This window comes from Lygodium microphyllum, chromosome 21 (assembly GCF_053477565.2).
Source record: "Lygodium microphyllum isolate KBCC chromosome 21, Lygodium_microphyllum_v1.1.10, whole genome shotgun sequence".
In the NCBI taxonomy this organism is placed as follows: domain Eukaryota; kingdom Viridiplantae; phylum Streptophyta; class Polypodiopsida; order Schizaeales; family Lygodiaceae; genus Lygodium; species Lygodium microphyllum.
This window is the reverse complement of record NC_141155.1, coordinates 72,705,050-72,721,771: the sequence shown is the minus strand read 5'-3', so window position 1 is coordinate 72,721,771 and position 16,722 is coordinate 72,705,050.

Here is a 16,722-nt window from a genome sequence, read left to right as displayed (position 1 = left end):
GATTACTTTGGTGAATTACATGAAAATAGACAAGAGGGGAGAGAGATGAAGCATCCAAGAGCACACGCATAGAAAAGCAATGGAGACTTGAGAACGCAAAGAGATAGGGATGAAGTCTTCTTCTTCTTCTTTCTTTTTCTTCCACACAAAAGAACTAAGTCTACAACATGATAAAATACTAATATGAAAGTACCACAATATATGTACATGTGGTCACTAAGTGTGAACCCACTACAAAAGAAGAGGTGGCACAATAAATGTGCCATAACCAAGAATGAACTATGTGGATATAGTCTAGCTATAGAATCACTGGCGTATCCTCATGTCAGTTACCTAACACGCTAGTGAATATATATCATGCCACATCACCAAGGCGCATGTAGTGGGATGCCAGCTCATGTGAAGCTCGACATCTCAATACTCCCCCTCAAGCTCAACATGAGCTCATGAACTCCAAGCATAGTCCTAAAGCATTGAAGCTTCTCAGCTCAAAAGGCCTTGGTGAAAATGTCAATAGCTTATTCCTCTGTGTGCTAACAAACCAAGTCAATATCACCTACTACTAGAACTCACTCCCAAATGAAATGGTAATAGATTGCTACATGTTTGGTCCACGCATGATACATAGGTTCCTAAACAATTGAATGCTACTAATATTATCACAATAAATGATAACCTTCTTATCCATCTTCATTCCTAAATCACCAAGTAGCTTGTGTAACCAAGCTACCTCACATGCTGCAATTGTAACACCTTTGTATTATGCCTCTATACTAGACAACACAACTATTGGTTGTTTTTTGCTACTCCAAGTAATAGTAGCACTCCCAAAGGAAAACATAAAACCACTTGTAGATCTCCTATCTAGATTACTACCAGTCCAATCTATATCTATGTGACCATGCAAAGAATAAGGCATAGTCTAAAAATAGCGCGATGTGTGTCTAACTGCATCCAAATGTGGCTTCCATGGAAGCTGCATAAACTAACTCTCCAAACCAATTGTGTAGTTTAGGTCTGGCCTAGCGATCATCAAATAGATAAGGCTACCCAAAATATCCTAATACACAATGACATTCTCAATCAAGTCACCCTTGTGTGCACTAAGCTTAGCATTAACATCCAAAGATATAAAAATAGGCTTGCAATCAGCTATACCATACTTCTTCAATATATCTAATGTATATTGTCTTTGTGATAACCATATACCCTCTGGAGTCCTGATTGTCTCTATGCCAAGAAAATAGCATATGTCTCCTAAATTCAGCCTTAAGAAGACCCTTCACATTGTCAATCTCTATCTCAGTATCACCCACAATGATCAAATCATCCACATATATAGTAATGACCACAATACTTGCATCACTCCCACATACATAGAGTGAGTGATTAGCTTATGTTGTGCAAAATCCAATGCTGATAAGATATTCTATAATTCTATCATGCGATGTCCTAAGTACTTGCTTCAACCTCCATACAAGGCCTTAGAAAGCTTGTATACATAATTTGGATAATTCTCATTCACATAACCAAGCGGCTTCTCCACATAAACTTCCTCTTACAATTCTCCTTGCAAGAAGGCATTCTTAATATCTATTTGATGCATGATCCAACCTTTTGATGTAGCCACTACTATGACTGCCCTTATAGTGGCCATTTTAGCCACTGGAGCAAAGGTCTCCCCATAATCAATACAATGAGTCTGTGCTTACCCTTTCGCAACTAGGTGCCTTGTAGTGCTCAATAGATCCATTTAACTTATGCTTGAACTTGTAAACCCATTTGCAACCAATAGCTTTCTTGCCTTTAGATAAGTGCACTAACTTCCATGTGTTATTATCCATATAAGTGCAACTATTTCTTTATCCATAGCATGATTCCAATACTCATAACCCATTGCATCCTCAAAACAAGTGTGTTCCACATCTTACACAACCTTAGCCACATGTATGCATAGTGATGAGCTATATAGCTATCATATGTCAATCAGTACATTGGCTTTCTTACTCTACATGACCTGCATGGACTTGGATCACTACCATGTGCTTTAGTATCCTCTTGTGCCTTCTGCACACTAGGTGTTTTTATAGACGGAATCCCAAACTTCTCATCCAAGCTTTACTCAAAGCCATTTGAATTAGCATCAATATGAGAGAAACCTAATGATATATCTGTCACAATAGGTGAGTCCCCAAATTTCTCTTACCTTTTCTTGATATCTGTGATGTACTTGGTGGAGTAACATGTGATCTCAATCTGCCACTCTAAGGCCTATTAAGAGAACCATGACTAGGAGACTCTTATGGTCCACTCAATGTTTGTGATTGATCACCTATTTTCTACACAGCCACACTCTCATGGTCATCAACCCCAACTATATTCTACACATTACTGTACCAACTACTCATTTCATCAAAAACAATATCCCTGCTAACTCTTAGCTCACGTGTAACAAGGTTATAACATCTATATCCCTGCTACTCAAGTGAATATCCAACAAATACACATTGTTATGTTTTGGGATCCAATTTACTATACAACTCGTAGGAATATGCACACAAGCAATCCATCTAAATATTTTTAGATGGGACGAATTTGGCTTTCTACCCAAACTTCCCTTCGAGTGTCTTACCATGTGCAATAGCAATGGATGTCCTATTCATAATATAAACTCATACTTTGCAAGTATGATCATCAATAAAGCAAACATAATACATATAACCACTCAAGGTTACAGTTTGTAGGACGCCACACATCAAAATATATCAAATCAAGTGGTTTCTTGCATACATGCTTCTCATGTAGAAACACATGCCTTGCTTGCTTTCCAAATTGACATGCTTCACATAGTTTATGTATCCCATTAACCCGAAACTTGGGCAAACCATCCACAATCTATTTTAACTACATGTATTTTAGTCGCTACACATTCATATGACCAATTCTCTTACACCAAATTTCAATATCACCCACAACACCTAAACCTTGTGGAAACATGGCAACATCTATTTTTTACAGACTTACATCAAGAGTAAACAATCTACCAGTAAGTTTTCCCTTTTGCAATCAACTTGTAGTAATTTTTGAGATCTTTTACATAACAACCATTAGATGTGAACTGAATCTGCAATTCCAGTTCTACCATTTGACCAATAGGAACTAAGTTTTTTGTAATATTTGGTACATGCAACACATCAACCAAGTACTTAGTTTTGCCATGCTGCATACTCAAAGGAACATTTCCAACATGAATAATGGGTTGAGTTGTATCATCCCCTGTCTCTACATAGTCCAGAGACTCTAGATTGTGAATGTCTCTAAACCACTCTCCATGAGAAGTCATGTGGTTAGAGGCACATGAATCTACATATCATACATTATTCTTTGATGAACCATCAACAATCATAGTATTCATCATGTGCTACATAACAAATAATAATTCACTTCTATCATTGTTGTTTCTCCTACTGGATGCATAATGACCTTGTTCCTTTTCCCCATTTCTAATGTCAACCTTCTTTTTGAAGATATTTTTAGAAGTGTAGCCTTTTTAACCGCAATGACAACACTCTTTGCTATTGCCAGAATTGTATTGCCTATTAGAATTTGTAACTTTCCCTCTTTGACTCCCCCTTCCTTGAGATTGTCCTCCTCTATTTTTCTCTACATCATAATTAACCTTGACCACAACCACCACCTTGGCCTTTACCACTACCACTACCTCTACCTCTACCTCTACTAATAGAGTAATACATATGTTTAGACTTGTTTTTACTTTGAGAAGAAGAGGAATCCAAGATCTTCTCCTCAAGTATCACCATAGAAATCAATGCTACAAAATCAGGGATATCATCGCTTGTATTCATAAATGACCCAAAGCTCTTATATTCATCTCCAAGTCCATCTAAGCGTGCATGCACAACATCATCATCATCAACTACCACATTGATAGATCCAAGAGCTACCACAATACTCTTGATCTTCAAGTCATTATCATTAATGGACATGTTTCCTCTTTTTACTTAGTTTAGCTCTTGAGCTACAACTTTCTGGCATTTGTATTTACTTCGAATAGCCTTGCTAGATTCTTCCATGCAATACCCAGAGTTTCAAAATCTTGAAAATAGCCCATCATGCAATCTATGACACTGACACTGACAAATAGACAATACATGACTTTACATCTACTCTCAATCTTTCTTAGCCTTTTCCTATTTTTTGCAGTAGCATTTCGTGCAAAAACTTCAAGTGATATTGCCATGTCTCCTTCAATGTAATTCTAAACACATGTGCTCTTCAAGAAAATTATCATCTTGATCTTCCATGCAGAATAATTGTTCTTATCAAGCTTCTCGCTAACAATATGGTTGAAGTTGTCAGTCATTTTGAAAAAATAGAAAATCTTGCAAAAAAATTCAATCTTCAAGCAAGTTGATACTAGATATACCATGTCGAGAAATGAAAAATGATGTATGCTCCAGGAAGAGATGTCCTGAATTCCATATGCACAGTGAGGAGAGTGAAATAACCCAACTACTATAAAGCATTGTACTTGATTATCACTTTCTAGATGAGTAATACAATATCATGATGCTTTTCTATTTCAGTTAGTGTCATTGTCATCGTCAGTCCATTACACAAGATTGTGTTTATGAGTCCAAGCTTCCATCTTGGAACTTAATTCACTTGTGTAATAGTTGTCTCTATAGCCTCTATGTCAACATTAATCTAGCCTTCATCTTCCATCCACCATAGCTCCTGCCATGCTCTAGATCCGTGCCTTTCATATGGTATTAGAGCTCAGTTGAGCGTGGCTTGTGAAGAATCAAAGTGAAAGCCAAGATTGAAGTGTGCATAAGAGGGAGAGAAGAGCTCACAAGTACAAGAACAAGTCTTGCTCATTCAGTTGCTCATGAAAGTACAACTTGGGTCACTCTCACTCAAAGGTTGATGTAGATCCCTGGGATGTTTATATAGCCCCAACTAGCTAGGGTTAGGGTTTCCCCTTCCCCTCAAGACCATTCACACTTGGCTGCCCTTATCCACTCCTGCATCAAGGTGGTTCATATGTCTATACTCTCAACAACCCCCCTTCAATCCCATGTAGCATTGAAATACAAAGCATAAGAGAATTCCCCCCCTTAACCCAAATTAGGATGCCTTTATAAAACAAGCTTACAAGGATGGTTATAGGCAGAAGGGATATAGGACTCAAAAGAGTCGATCATTTGTGGATTGGGAGGCAAAATTGGCCTGCAATTCCTTAGGTACTTTAGGTTGGTTAGAACATTTACTTGTAATATGTCTTGTCTTCTTACATTTATTACATTTTATCTTTTCTGGGTATTTTTTCCAACAATTTTTTGCAATATGCCCTTTCTTTTTACAAAAAGTACAGTTATTAACAACTGTATGCACCAAGACTTGGTCACGAGATGTTGGAGTAGATGTCTAACTAGTGTTTCCTTCTTTGTGATTCCTTTTTTCTTCATTCAAATAGGATTGGATGGTACTTACCAAGGTAGGATTGAGAATATTAGTAAGGGTTGTTACAAGTGTGGGAAATGCCTTTTTTACTACTTTTAAAAGAATGGCAATAGCATCCTCATCATGGATTGGTGCTTGCACTAATGAAAGTTGTGTCATGAGGCCTTTCATAATGAGAAATAAAGTTTCCCAAGTCTTCTCCTTCTTTATATTCCAAGCTAAAGAGTTCAATCTTAAGGAAATTCTAGTGTTTTTACTTGTAGCACCATAGAGCTTTTCAAGATCATCCCATTTTTCCTTGGCAGTGGAGAGCTAATCAACACGATGAATTAAGGATTAAGTGTAACATGATTATTTCTTGAGCACATTGATTATCCTTCACATCAGAAATATTTGTAGAGATCAATAGCTCTAGTCCCTTGAATGAGAGGCCAATAACCTCTCTCCATCATTTTGTACTTAATGAGTACTTGCCAGGGGTGAAAGTCTCTGCCATCAAATTTACGAATCTAAGGACGAAGGTCAGCATAGGCTGAGGCCATAGGAAGGTCTTACTACTTGCTTAGTGCAAGTAGTAGTGTCTAATCCTTTACAAGGGGCCATTAGTGCAAGTATAAATGCAGATTTCACAATTAAAACTTGAAGGTTGAGAGTGGTTGGAAATCATATATATGAAGTATTTCAAAATATGACGGTCCTTGCTTTTGACCAACCCTTTTTTTGCGTTTGACCATTTTCCTTGGCTTCAGTGAGGTAAACTTAGACTACACTTTTGGATCCTCCTAATAATGTGGCTTATTAGAGGAGTTCTTGGTGGAACAAGGCTTATCAACCAACTCTATACTATGGGATGAATCGAAGGAGAGTACAATAATATTCATTTCTCTAATTTACCAGTAGCAAATAGTAAGAAATATTAGCTGAATCCATCAATAGTGCTAAGAAGCACTTGTATCAACTTCCATTCTTCTACTTATAATGAAGGTCGATCTTTACAAGCTTAGTAGTGCCCATGGAATGAGAAGAAACTCTACATTTCAGCTCCTCATGGCAATAATAAATCTTGACAAGGGTTTTTCAGTGATTAAAATCACTGTTGAGAATGCCCAAATTGAAAAAAATGAGAATAAGAGAGCTTGAAGCTTCCTAGCTATGGCTTACAAGAAACCCACAGTTAGGGTTTTGCTAATTGTGGGCAATAGAGAGGGAATGGGGTCAAACCCTCTTAGAGGAGATGGCCCACTAGGGGGACTATGAAATCCCTATGGTGGCTGAGAAGATTGCGTCGCCAGCAAACCACACCATGCACAGAGATATCACACTGCCCAGACTATGCCTTTTCCTACTATTTCAACAATGCCGCCCTCCTACACCCACAACGTCGCGGTTTCTTGTGCCATGCTATTTCAGGAGATCTTCAAAAGGAACCTTGAGTTGAAATGCTCTCCTTTGCTCTCCCTAGGTCCTCCAACAGAGGTGGGTTAGGCTATGGCTATGGTGGTCAAGAGGTAAGAAGAAGGAAGTGAAGGCTCATGTGCACTTAGTGGTGTAATCAAGTTGATGGAAGCTTCATGATCAGAGGTGGCTCTGATACCATGTGAAGAATTAGAGTGGAAGCCAAGATTGAAGTGTGCACAAGAGGGAGAGAAGAGCTCACAAGTACAAGAAAAAGTCTTGCTTATTCAGTTGCTCATGAAAGTACAACTTGGGTCACTCTCACTCAAAGGTTGATGTAGACCCCTGGGCTGTTTATATAGCCCCAACTGGCTAGGGTTAGGGTTTCCCCTTCCTCTCAAGACCATTCACACTTGACTACCCTTATCCACTCCTGAATAAGGGTGGTTCATATGCCTATACTCTAAACATGGCTTAGCTCTTCTCTCTGCTCCTCTAGTCCCTCTCCACCTCTAGTCAGTTCATTGTTAGCTCATGGTTCCATTTCTCACCTCCATCTCCACTTGATCTACTTGGTAGCTCATGGTTCCATTTCTCACCTCCATCAGAAGAAAATCAAAACAAAACAGAAGCTAAATAGAAGGTATCAGAACCAATCAGAACCTCAAACAACAGAACCTATCAGAACATCACAGAGCTTCATATTTCCACAAAGAATCATCAATAGCTTCCAAAACATAATCAATATCATCGAAAACACTCTCAAACACTTCCATTAACTATATTTTAGATGAGACGTTTAGGCTCAAAATCAAGCTTGAGCCATGAGCAAAGCCCAGGGATATCTTGGATGGAACTAGAGTTTGAGCCAAAAAGAAAGGTCTTTCACTTACCAAGTACAAATGTAAGTTGGAGCCTCAAAGTGAATTGCATGATCCTATGTTTCTCAAAGCCCACAAATAACCATTCTTTGCAACATAGTATCATCATTCTCTAATCCTCCATCTAAATTTTGAGAAATGCATGTCAACTATACTATTGGGATTATATTTGTTTCTCTCCATTTGCTTGAAAAATACCATGCAACTCTTGCAGGCTATATATTGTCTATCCTTAGATAACACTTGAAGCTCAAACTTGAATTCAAGCCTCTTAGTGAAGCTCATTGGCATCTTACCAAAGAATAGATTTTGAGCCTCAAAGAGGTCTTTTAACCAACCACTAGGCATAAGAATCTCAAACAGAAGTGTGACCATACCATGGGGGAAAACTTGATAACCATTATATAGCAGCCATTGTCAATTTGTGACCATTGTCTGAGGCTCAACCTAAAGTTCAAGTTGTGAATTGTGTCTACCTTCTTGAAGCTGTAACCCTCCTATGAGACTCAAACTAAAGTTTGAGCTTAGAATGCAATTTTTGGCCAACAATCAAAGTAATTTGATTATGAAAAACCTCGTATTGAGGTGTCATGCTACAATCAATATGCTATAATGAAAATTTCAACACATCCAATTCTATTGATGAGCTTTACTCATTTCTCTTTGGTTTTTGTAGGGATTGGAGGGTCTAAAACAATGTGATTCAATGTTTCTTATTGTTTGATGGTCGTTCAAGAAAGCCACATGGGTTTGTCCATTCTCTTGATCCATCTCAGAGCTGTGGATTTCAATTGATCGATGCAGCATGTGTGGCCATAAATGTTCTTGAGAGCTTTGATAATACATTCTTGATTACATTTATAACAATGGAGGCAAAAAATATGTCTCAAGCCATTGGAAGCATTATCAAATGGCCATTGAATGGCATTGTCACATTGACAAAGATAAAGTTGTTACAAGAGATAACATTTTTTAGGAAACAAATGTTGAGCAAGAGGATGGCTTTATAGATAGAGAGAGTTGGAAAGAAAAAAGATTTATCCTTGGTGAAGGTGTGGTTTTGTTGATCCACCCATATGAGGCCACAAACTATAGCAAACTAGGGGAGAGTAACTTGGGTGTCATTGTTGAAGGATCTTTGGATCCATCAAAACCAAGAGAAATAGATATGTTTAGTTTGAAGTTAGTTAGATGACCTATTAGTCAAATGTCTTTGAGAATGGTGAACCCTTGAGAGACAAGAAACCATGCCCTACTATTCATAGTATTGAAGATGAAAGGATGGAACAAAAGATTGATCGCTTTGAGAAACTAGATGGTTTTAGTGATGAAGATCAAGATGATATCATGTTACATAACAATGAAAATAGTTTTCAAGTTGGAAGTGATAGTATAGAAGTAGGTTTTTTCTTCAAAATGAGGATGCCATAACTATTTACTATGAAAGCATAGATGGGACACTAAAGAAATGAAGTTATGTGTACAGATTAAGGGTTCAAAAAACAAAAAAAACCTTGCAATTGGTAAAAGATGTGATATTGCAAACATCCACTAAGTTGCAACAATTGGATTTTGTGAACAAAGGTGTTGCCAAATCGGAGATAGAGCCAAAATCATGTAAGTAAGGTTAAACTTATAGGGGTAGAGCTATTCTAATCAATGCACATATGTAGTAGATTGTATGAGAATGCCCAAAAAACCTTGCTAAGATGAGGACTACTTTGAGTTTACATTTGATGGAGAAAAGGTTTGTAATAAAGCATGGTATGTAATGCACGGCATAGGGAAACTAACATTCTATAGGCTTAGGAAAAAAATCATAAATGGTGCAAGGAACAAGTGTCATGGGAACATTGAAATAATTACAAAGTTTATGTCATATATGGAGGTGGCAAAATCACTCATACAGGGTTTCATTGACAATAATGTAGATCAAATGACACACAAGTAAATAATATCTATACATGGGAGTCATGAAATATAAAAGGTGCTACTATCAATGTACAAATAGGTTGATATTTTGCATATGCAAGAAGTGGATGCCCTGGGATTCACAAAAGGAGCACAACAAGAACATAGGGAGGAGGAAGAGGTAGAACGCCTTGAAATGGGGCAACAAGAGAAGAAGCTAGTCCCACAACCTCCTTCCCCATGACCCGAAGTGCAACAATAGGTGGACACCCCTACTAACAGGAAAGCTGAGCTAAAAAACAAGAGGAAGTAGATGCTAGAGCAAGCACAAATAAGGCTGAATGCTCAATCGGCAGTGGTACCAACATCATCCATCCCACTGAGGGAAGAATTCTTTTCAATAAGTTATAATGCTAAACTCATATTCTAGGAGGAGAGAGAGAATAACCATGAACTGTTCGACTTTGATTTTTGATTTCCCACTACATTGAGCAGGGTATTATCAACCACAGTGGTGGAAGAGGTGATCAATGTCGGTTGTAGGAGGTTGGGATAAAGGTGGACCTCTGGGAGAGAGAACAATCCTTACCCAATGGGAAATAGAGGCTCCAGACTACTAGGAGAACAAAGTCAGTGAAGTGCCCAAAATAGTGAAGGGCTATGAGTGCCAAATTGAAGTGGAGGAGGTGCATCTAGGAAGGCAAAATGGATGCCTGGATGTCATTTTGTAACACCCCACCCTTTGAAAGAAATAACCCTACTTTCATGCCATATCCAAAAAGGGTAGGAGTGGATTACAATCCTGACATCCATGGTTAATATGACTTCCCTAGAATATACAATGTCAATGCCACCAAGCTTGAGAAAGCCCTCAATTTTACATTGCAAGACCTATACAACTCAATAGCCCACTTCCTTAATGAATTCACTTCATGCCCAGACCCAACCTTCCTAACTACGTGTAATTATCTTAGATTACTTAGGGTACTATTAAAGCAAGAGGCTATGTCACAGAGTATTGCCTACCACCACTCTTTTTTTATCCAAATGGCATAGACAGTTGTGCTATGACTAGGTTAATGATATGAGCTACCCTCCTTCCCTCTTTTTGCTTAGCTCTCTTAGAAGATATGAATGATAGCCTTTTCACTCATTGTAATCATCCATTTCTTTCCACTACTCCTCTCTAGGCACAAATGTACCTCAAAGGATACGTGCAAAGCTGGAGATTCCTTAAGAAATCTCTTAAGCCCCCAACTCCTCCATTTCTTCTCACTACTCCTCTCTAGGCAGAATGAACCTCAAAGGATACATGCAAAGTTGGAGGTTCCTTAACAAATATCTTAAGCCCCTAACTCCTCCCTCTCACAACTCTAACGATGAAGATTAGTTTTTTGTCTATTAAAAAAAAGACACAAAAGAAAAGAAAAAAAGGGAAAAGACAAAGAAAAGAGAAGAGAAAAGAAAAGAATAAGGGATCACAAGAAGAAAATCACAAGCAAAAGAATCATCTCAATACATGTAGGCCATATGCAATGCACCTAGGGGTCCTCAAGTTAGGTGCGTCTGGTGTCTTCAGTTAGTCGACTCTATCCCTAACCCCTAGCCCATTTTGATTCCCCACATCATGCTTAGGACACATCAAGGACATGACATACCTAGGGAGATCACCCTCGCCTATGGTTAGAACTGTCTTCCTAAGCCATAGTCGCTGCACCACCCTTAGGAAAGAACAAGGTCCTCAAGTGTGGGATAACACCCATGCTTGTTGCTTGTGGTTCAACCCAACTCCCAGTTCCACTAGCACAAGCACAATACACCACATGGTAAGGTAGACATGCCCCCCAAGTAGTGCACCTTCTTTTCTTTACAGGTAAATACAAATGCTGCAAACCACCAACTTTAGAGGCCCTGTCATCTACTCAATCTGCTCTCGGCCTCCACCACCTTAATTATGTGATCAAATCCTAGGACTATTCCCCATGAAGCCCCATCATCATCGACTCACACGACCACCTTTCAAATCACGGAACCCTCATTAGTCCACAGACCCGCAAGTGCCATGGGACTAGCACTCGTCTAGGAGGGGGTAATGTTAACCCTAATGTAAGGTGGAAAAAAGAAAATCCATAAATATAAAATAATGCAAAAAAAGATAGCTACGAAAATGAATAAGAGAAGAAATGCCAAAAGCACAAGGGAGACCTCAAAGGCCAAGTCGAAGACAAAGGTGCATCTTAAAATGCAACGGTGCCACTAAAATTTTGTAAAAGAGCATCACACTCCCTCTTGTGCAAATTGTAAAGTCTGAATGGGCATAGGTGAAGGAATAAGGCAACTAGAAGGGAATAGGGAAATAGGACATTGGCAAGATGCCCCCTCATGTAAAGAAGGGGGTGGGTGCCCAAGGGATTTAGGGCTTGTATATAAAGTCAAAAAGTGAATGAGAAGTTTATTCATTGGCGTGTGGCAAAAGTGGTCTCTTCTTTTTCTCTTCTTCTCTCCTTCTTGATTGCTTGTGTGTGCTTGAGAGAGGGAGTGTGATAGTGTGAGGGATCTTGGAGAAGAAGCTCTCTATCATCTCCTGTCTTCTTCTTCTCTTCTCTCCTCTCCTCTTGTCTTGCGCATAACTATGGAGAATGGAGCTTGGAGGTGGAGGCTTTAGGTTGCTTGAGCTGGCATCTCAAATCGTGGAGTTACTGGTTTGCTTGAGGGAGGAGGCTACTCATTTCGGCGTCAAGGTAAGCTCAGTACACCCCTGTAGGATCGAAGGTTTGTCAGCTAGGTGAGAGATAGCCACCATTTGTGCTCACTTGAAACGTGACTTGAAGCAATAGGCAGTCTGTGGGTCTTCGTAGATGAGTGTGAGCTCCCACTACACATAGGGTGAAATTCCAATGCTAGCATGGGTGGATTCATTATAGGCAAACTCGGCTAAGACCTTGCTATAATTTCTGAAGCACATGGCTAAGCTCATCATCCAAAAGATAGGCTTCCATATAAAAAGCTAGGAAGAAAATATGTTTAGTTTGGAATCATTAATAATACCTTGTCACACTGACATAGGTATAAAAGGGATGAGACATGTAAATTTTCACATCTTTTGAATATTAATACATTTACTATCTCTTATCTCACCTTCTTTTCTATAGCTTCTACGGCTTCTCTCTCTTATTTCCTAACTTTCTAGTATTTCTCTCTCCTTGCCACTTATTTCTCTCTCCTCTGCTCTTCTTTCTCTCACCTCTCAATTCTCTCCTTGACAAGTATTATTAGAGCATAGAATTTTTATCCATTTAATTTTCTCATTTTAAAATGTTTTTCTCAAAATTTCCACCATTATATCTTGGATAGCAAGTACAAGAGCCACATGATAGATACTTGCAAGTATTCTACTTGAAGTAGAGGCTAAACTTAGGGCTCTAACAAATATATTGGAGAGATTTGGCCAAACCTTGGCTAACATGATAGGTCATGCATCCATTATATGCTATTTTGAAGGTAACTTGGTAAAATAGGGGCTAACGGGACTTAGGAGAATAAACTATGGTTACTTTTTAAAGAGAGGTTTCTCTTTTCCCTTTCTTCAAGCTATTGTAAAGTTTCCATGAAGTTTTTTGTAGAGATCTTCTTCTCCTTCATTGATCTTTGCTTCCCTTTAACAATGGCATGCGTAATGGCCTTCCTGACTTCAAACCTTACAGGTACCATACCATTTTGCTAACTATGTGGACAGCCATATATGTAGGAAGGCAACCCAAAAATTACATTCGTTTTTCAGCCCTGTTCTTCATCATTTCTTCAGCTCTTGGATAGCATTGATGCTTCTAAATCATCATTGGCATACTATACTTCAAGTCTTTGATGTCTAGACTTCCAAATGAAGCTCTATTTCTCATCCTTTTGCTTTCTTGAAACCCTAACAATGCAGTCCATAGTAGCCATGAAAGCTTCAACTCAAGCTTCAATTAATACTCTTCATTATTTCAACCGTGGAATTCATTTTGGTAAAGATTCTTGAAGAAATTGCAAGGATTGAGTACGAGTGGCCAAAGATTCAACCTCAAGAGTTTCTATGGAGTTAAGATTTGGGGGAAACAGGTTCAATGCTTCAATCTTAAGCTTCTAAAGTTCCAAGATTACTTTTAGGCATCAAATGAACAAGGATTGAAGGTTATTTTGGCAACGTTGAGCAATCAAAGACTTTATCAGGTATTTGGGGATCATTCAAGCCTTCATCAAGCTAACAAGATGTATTTCTCTTCAATTCTAAATCTCTCTCATTCATCCAAATGCCACGCTTCATCCATTTGATTGAGAGATTAAAGAATTGAAAAATTTCCATCAAACTTCAGCCCATCATTGGCTAAATCACCTATTCATGGAGTGCATTGCTTACTTGATTCAAATAGTGAATTAGAAGCTCTTGCTTGAGTTTTCAACATTACATTCAATCCCATTGGTTAAAGTTCAACTAATTGATTAGATTGCTTACTCTAATCCATTGATTTACTGATTCATGGCAAAATATATCATAATCCATTATAATGGGTAAGTCAACAGTGAGCCACTATGTGGTAAAATATATCATAATCCATTATAATGGGTAAGTCAACAGTGATTCATGGCAAAATATATCATAATCCATTATAATGGGTAAGTCAACAGTGAGCCACTATGTGGTAAGACCCTCTCCCTATTCATTTTGCCAATTTCAGTCTTATTGCATTTCATGGAATGAACTAAATGGAAATTTCAGTAATGCATAGCATGCTGATTGTTTAGAGTAGCATATCACTGCCATGTTGATATTCCCACCAAGGAAAAAGGTGGATGCCAGGGGAGATAGTGGGACAATGGAGAGGTGGCCCTCTCCCACTATTAAGGATCCCAAAGGGGTGCAACCAACCGACTCGGGAGGAACTTTACCCACCTCTTGATAATTCACAACTCATGTAGAGAGCTTGACCTAGGTAGTATGAGTGGAGAATTGAGGATTGAAGCACTCTCAAAGACTCGAGTACCCTAAAGATTAAAATAGGGTAAAATAGGGATTTTATAGGACACTCGAGGGTATATACAGGGGTTGCTACATGTATCATCTTCATCATTGGAGTATAGGTGCAGATACTATAAGTTTCCCATAAGTCCTATCCATCTCCCCATATGGTTTGGAGGCCCTTAGGTACTACCATTTTTTTCTCATTGATGGCCCCCTAGAAAGCCCCCATATACGTAGGCAAAATGGCTATGTAAGGCCATTATATTAATTAAGGTTTAAGGTGAATATTTATATATTCTTCATCTTTAAATTATCATCATAAAAGTTATATTATCCTCTTTCTTAGTAGTCCAACTGATAACTTTCTTTGCATACTTACAAGTCACTAAACATCACTTTTTAACTTTCATTTTGAACTACAACCTATAATATATAAGTTCCATTATCTTGAAGATTTCTACCAAAGAAAGAAATTACTTAAAAACTCTTAATCTATACTCAACTTCTACTACTACCTTAATACTATCACTAATATTTACTAATTACTACTTCAGCCTTGAACTATATTTAACAAAGAAAGTACATACAAATGAAGTCCATTCTTAGTATAATTTTATGAGAAGATTTTGAACAATAAATAAACTATAGTATTTTTTCAATATCTCTTCTAAATCACTCATTGTCAAAAGTTGTTGATTTTTCATCTACTATCTAGAAAAATAAAAGTAATAATAATAATTACACATGATCATAATATATCAAGCACTATTGACTAGACATTCATTATATTGAATTTAGTTTCAATATTGATTTTCATCCATAAACTTTTCCATTTACTCTTAATATTTACTAATTACTACCCAGCAACTGTTATTGTCACCATTAAAATTCAATAATTTTAATTTTAGAAGTCTGTTTAAGTTAAGATCTAGTAGATAAATCCATAAAAATCTAATTTATTTTTTTTTCCTTTTTCTAAATATTTTACTAATACTTTTACTTATCACTAATTATAGTAAAAACTATCATTTTTTATACTAAAATACATATATCTTTGAGTAGATTCATCTCCAACATATGAAACTTTGTCTTTAGATTCCTTTCAATGCATGTTAACCTTTTTTTGATTTGCTTAATATCAAAATTACACAGAAGTCTTAATTTTTCCTAAATATGACCTAAAAATATAGTCTTTATCCTAATTTCAGCCATTTCTCTACCATTTCAATCATTCTAATGTAAGAAATTTAATTATTATATTTCATTTTACCTTCAAAGATTATAAAATGAACCATAAATCATACATTCTATCCATTTTTTATTCACTTTCCAATGAAAATGTTCATACTTGATTAAGAAGATAATTAAGGATGATCCACTATATTTGAGAATGCTAGTGCTTGCTCCTTTTCTCCCTTCACTTGCAACAATATTCATAATCCATAATCTTTCACTTATCCCTCTAATACACACTAATCTCTCCTTAATCTTGTTGAAAGTTTTTGTCTCTATACTCAAGAATCATGATCAAGAATGGTATGAGGCTAAAGGAGATTTAAGAGAGGATCAAATGGAAAAGGAGGCAACATCTATAACAAATCAACAAGAAGCCCATAAAATGATGGCGCCCATTCTTCTTGTCTCCTTCTCTCTCTACAACTCCCCTCTCTTCACTTGACAGCCCCCCCCCCCCCCCCCCCCCCCCCCCAACTTCTTGAATAACCTCTTTTAAAAAATGACAATTTTACCACTTGAATGAGTTTCTTTGACATCTCTTCACATCAGTGGACCTAATTTGTCCCTGTCCATAGCTTCTTAACTCAAACTCCATGTATGCATGCTAAATCATACTCGCATTTCTACCCGTCTCCAAAATATCTATGCTCTTCATTAAAAAATTTCATGCATCCGCCTTCTATCACTTGTTATTTTTCTACTCCCTAAATTCTTCATCTAAAAATACCCCGACTCTCAACTTCTAATTCCACCTCAACACAACTCAAATATCGCTTTATAATCTTATTTTTAATTAAATTTTATGAAAAT